Source organism: Mandrillus leucophaeus, unplaced genomic scaffold, assembly GCF_000951045.1.
Source record: "Mandrillus leucophaeus isolate KB7577 unplaced genomic scaffold, Mleu.le_1.0 Scaffold22, whole genome shotgun sequence".
Lineage (NCBI taxonomy): Eukaryota > Metazoa > Chordata > Mammalia > Primates > Cercopithecidae > Mandrillus > Mandrillus leucophaeus.
In genome coordinates this window covers 923,460-928,996 of record NW_012102254.1, presented here as the reverse complement: position 1 = coordinate 928,996, position 5,537 = coordinate 923,460, and positions in this window count along the sequence as shown.

Below are 5,537 nucleotides of genomic sequence, written 5' to 3'. Positions count from 1 at the left end.
TGTAATCCCAGTATTTTGGGGGGCCAAGGCAGGTGGATCGCTTGAGGTCAGGAGTTCCAGACCAGCCTGGCCAACATGGCAAAACTTCATCTCTAAAAAAATAAAAAATTAGCCGAGTATGGTGGCAGGAGCCTGTAATCACAGCTACTTGGGAGGCTGAGGCAGGAAAATCACTTCAACCTGGGAAGCGGAGGTTGCAGTGAGCCGACATCACACCACTGCACTTCAGCCTGGGTGAAAGAGTGAGACCCTGCCACACACACATGCACACAAAATTTAAAAATAGAGATGGTGTCTCCCTGTTTCCCAGACTGATCTCAAACTGCTGGGCTCAAGTGATCCTCCCGCTTTGGGCTCCCAAAGTACTGGGATTATAGGCTTGAGCCACTGCACCTGGCCCAGAGCCTGTTCAATAATCATCTATAATCAGGTGTATTGGCTTTCCAAGGCCTCCCACAGTTTGCATGACTCATTGGTCTTTGCTACCACATTAAAACATCTTGTGGCTCAATCAGAAGTACCACTCTGAAGCTGGGCACAGTGGCCCATGCCTATAGTACTAGCACTTTGGGATGCCGAGTGAGACTCCATCTCAAAAAAAAAAAAGTACCACTGGGCCGGGCACAGTGGCTCACGCCTGTAATCCCAGCACTTTGGGAAGCCAAGGAGGGCAGATCACTTGATATCAGGAGTTCAAAACCAGCCTGGCCAACATGGTGAAACCCCATCTCTACTAAAAATACAAAAATTAGCCGGGCGTAGTAACGGGCGCCTGTAATCCCAGCTACTCGGGAGGCTCAGGCAGGAGAACTGGTTGAACCCAGGAGACAGAGGTTGCAGTGAGCCAAGATCTTGCCACTGCACTCTAGCCTGGGCGCGACAAAGTCTCTATTTTTTTTTTTTTGAGACGGAATCTTGCTCTGTTGCCCAGGTTGGAGTGCAGTGGCGTGATCTCCGCCTCCTGGGTTCACGCCATTCTCCTGCGGTGAGCCCCTGGTCTAGCCATTTCAAGGGGGAGATTGGCCTGAGCTAGGCCCCTTTTACAAATCTCCATTGACCTTTGAACATTGACAACTCACAGTTTCACCAGTTGACAGAATGGTGTTACCCGATCACTGCATTCCTGAGTGAAAAGGTGAGGGATATAGGCCCCCAGGTTGTCTGTCTCCTTCCTTCTGGTCTTCGGATGCTGTTGGAATCATCTCTGGGATTGAAAGAGATGGTGGTGGGGTGGGCCCAGGAGAATGCTAAGGAGTCAGGGCAGGTGTGCCAGGAGTTAGATCCCCTATCCTAAGAGTGAGGGGCACAGCAGGCAGATGGGTAAGGGGAACCCTGAGTCCTAGAGATGAGAAAGTACATCCCAGTGCCAATTGTGGTGGCCTGAGCCTCACAGAGGCAGAGGTGTGCTAATGTAAGTGCTCCCAGAGCTCAACTGGCAAGAGTTCACAATCTAGAACCCGATCCATGTGACTACACAGGCAGTGATGCCTGTGAGTGTGGGGAACACAGGAATCGGAATGAACTGAGGGCCGGGTCATCATTTCCAGTCTGCAGCCAGCCCTTTTTAATGTCCTCTTTGAAAGAACTGCTGGCCGGACGCGGTGGCTCACGCCTGTAATCCCAGCACTTTGGAAGGCTGAGGCAGGCGGATCACGAGGTCAGGAGTTCGAGACCAGCCTGACCAACATGGTGAAACCCCATCTCTACTAAAAACACAGAAATTAGCCAAGAGTGGTGGCGCACGCCTGTAATCCCAGCTACTCAGGAGGCTGAGGCAGAAGAATCCCTTGAACCTGGGAGGCGGAGGTTGCATTGATCCAAGATCACGCCACTGCACTCCAGCCTGGGCGACAGACCAAGACTCTTGTCTCAGAAAAAAAAAAAAGAATTGCTGCTTTTCTCCCAGGCCTCGGCTGTGACTCTGTGCTCCCTGCTGGAACTTCACTCTGCCATTCACTTACCTCTCTCCTTGTTCCTGCCCTTTCTTCTCAGCCTTCCCCTCCAGCTCTTAAATCTCTCCTTCTAGAAGCTTCTAAAGACCAGCTCCTCCCTTAAGTATTGTTACGAAGTTTATCATCAGTTGGCTTACAACCCTGGTTTCTAGTGGCTTTGGCATTAACACTGGTGGGATGCAGCCATAGATCCTGGAAACCCTTTTGTCATAGGGTTGGATGGATCCAGCTTCTCATATGCCTTGTGCTATGGCTTGAATTTGCAGTTTGCAACTAGCAAGTTCCAAAGCTATTTATTTTTGAAGCTGTCTTGTTTCTATTTTGATTCTGGTAATCCAAATTGCAGTTTGGTGTTTCCATGGAAACAATTCAGTGATTGTTTGGCTTGCCAAGATGAACTGTGGGGGAGAGAACTGAATGATGTAAAACATTTAAAGTTTCTCAGTCACGAACAAGGTCAACTATCAAGTCTGCCTGAGAAAGATTTGGTCCTAGCTCCTTACAAACCTGAGGAAGTTTTATTAAAATTCTGGGCACCTGTTCTCCCTCCAACTAAATCCCTGGAGAACAGCTCCCCAAACCCTGTTCTGAGCAAATAAGCATATATCTGCCCACTGTATAGATTCAGATGACGAAGGCGGGAAGTTCTTCTTGGGCACCTCAGGGTGCCAGAGATGCAGAGACAGATCGTGTCACCAGGGAAATGAGGAGGCCTATGTGCCCACTCACTGCTAATCTGGGACTGCCATGGAGAGGCTCAGGGCTCACCTGCTTGACTGTACAGCTGCATTTCTACAGTGAGGAAAAGTTCCACATTCAAGGATTCCAGGACGAATTGCCTGTTTGGCAAATCTGAATTTTCACATAAAGGCTTTGCTTAAGCAAAGACATACCTGTCTCTCTGGCCAGGGAGAGCCTGTATTCTCCCTCATTCCCCATCCTCACCCTGTGCTGGGCCCTCATTCCCATCTCTACTCCAGGTAGGTAAAAATAAATAAATTTCAAAGTCTTCTAGAGTTAGGGATAGATAGATCCCCATTTTAAAAATTTTTTTTGAGACAAGAGTCTCACTCTGTCACCCAGGCTGGAGTGCAGTGGCACAATCTCAGCTCATTGCAATGTCTGCCTCCTGGGTTCAAGCGATTCTCCTGCCTCAGCCTCCCAAGTAGCTGGGACTACAGGCATGTGCCACAAGGCCGGCTAATTTTTGTATTTTTAGTAGAGACAGGGTTTCACCATGTTGGCCAGGCTGGTCTCAAACTCCTGACCTAAAGTGATCCACCCACCTCAGCCTCCCAAAGTGCTGGGATTACAGGCGTGAACCACCCTGCCTGGCTAGATCCCCATTTAATACAGCCACGCCTGCAAAGGCCCACCTGAGAGGGGCCAGGCCCTGACCAGTAGTAAACCAGTGAACTAACTAAGCTCCTGAGACCTAGAGAATCCAGCTCCTGAGGATCTAGCTCCCCCAGAAAAGGACTGCCCTTGTGTCAGGGTCCTGCCAAGCCCTCCTGTTGTGGCCCCTAGACTCCACTTCAGAAACTGAAAGTTGGGTCTGGACAGGTACTTTGTGAAGGATGTCCATGGCTAGTTGACTAGAGATAAGGATTTTAAAACTAACTGCTTTTGTCTTTAAAGAAGTGATTGATACATATCCACTGCAGATAAATTAGAAAATACAGATGACAAAAAAAGACTATACCCTCACTCCCAAAAGTTTTTTTTGCACATGAGCTCATACACATTTTCACAAACTTGAGATCAACTGCACTTGATCCAAAGTGCAATTACATGCATTTTAAGTTTGGGGATAACTTTAGATTTACAGAAAAGATACTTCATATATATCCTTCACTCAGCCTCTCTAATGTTAACATGTTACATAACTCTGATACATTTGTCAAAACTGAGAAACTGACATCAATACATTAAACACTAGTTTTTATTCAAGTTTTATCAGTTTTTCCAATAATGTTCTCTTTCTGTTCCAGGATGCACTCCAGGATTCCATGTTGCATTTAGCCATTCTGTCTTCTTGGTCTTTAGTAGTCTGTTGATAGTTTTTGAGTCTGTCTTTATTTTTCATGACCTCAACAGTCTTTTTTTTTTTTTTGAGGTGGAGTCTCACTTGTTGCCCAGGCTGGAGTGCAGTGATGCGATCTTGGCTCACTGCAACCTCCCCCTCCTGGGTTAAAGCAATTCTCCTGCCTCAGCCTCCTGTGTAGCTATGACTAAAGGCACATGCCATGACGCCTGGCTAATTTTTGTACTTTTAGCAGAGATGGGGTTTCGCCATGTTGGCCAGGCCGATCTCGAACTCGTGACCTCAAGTGATCTGCCTACCTCAACCTCCCAAAGTGTTGGGGATTATAGGCATGAGCCACTGCACCCGGCCATCTCGACAGTCTTGAGTTCTGGCCAGGTATCCTGTAGAATGTCCCCCACATCTGGATTTGTCTAATATTTGTCTCATGATCATATACTGGGAATTTTGGTTTTTGGTAGGAATACCAGGGAAGTTATGTACCCCTCTCATGACATATATATGACATCACTTGGTTAGGTGTCTGCCAGGCTTTCCCACTATAAATTTGTGACTTTTCCCTTTTCCCACTTTAATCGTGGGAAGAATCATTAAGTCTAGTTCACCTTCAAAGGGTGGTAATGAGGTGGGAATATGGGGGTAAGGACAGGAATTAAGCTCCACTTCATCTATAGAAGAGTGTCCACAACCACATGTATTATTTGGAAGGCACTGTTTTGAGACCTGTTTTTCTGAGTATCAAGTAACCTGACATCTCTCCATCCAGACAGGCTATTCTTCACCTGAGCAGGGGCAGTCGAGCATGCTGTGAGCACTTCTCATTTGCTTCCATTCTTCTTGCTCAGGGAGAAGAAATTGGCCTCTGACTCCACAGGCTGTGAATGCTTATCGAGTGTGTTACCTCCTGCAAGGACTGAGTGGTAGGCGGCCTGGAAGGAGCCTCTAGTTAGTCTTAACCTCTACTCCTGCCCCAGGCAGGGCAGTGACAGTGACCACAACTGGTTGGGAACCAGGGCATGCCCACTGGGGAGGCACATGCAATCAAGTGGCCAGGGTCTAACCATACTATAGTTCTTGGGGCGCCAGCAGGTGCCAGGCCAACCTCTGCTAATGAGTGAGTGTGTAGCCTCCACCTTCGAGCCCAGAGGAATCACTAGACCTGTGGTAAGGGGTGTTGCTGGCTATGCAGCCGGCCCTATGCCAGAGTCACTGGCCTGAAGGACAGTCTGTTCAGCAATCACTCAGCTATTAGGCCTTTCTCCCCAACTCTTTGGTTTGTTCAGGCTTTAGCACTTATAAACAGCCCTGGCTGGTCCAAAGGTAGTGAGTTATCTCAATTGACTACTGACAGTTACGGATCTAACTCCTTGTTCCACTCTTTCCCCCCTTCTTATACTATACTTCACTTGGTCTTTAAAAACAATCAAAGCAAAAAACAGCCTTTCGTCAGCTCTGCCTCACCCCCATATTCCTTCCTTCTTATTAGCTCAGGAGGTGGGCACTTCCCTGAGATTCAGTTTCCTTTCTTCCCCGTTTTTTTC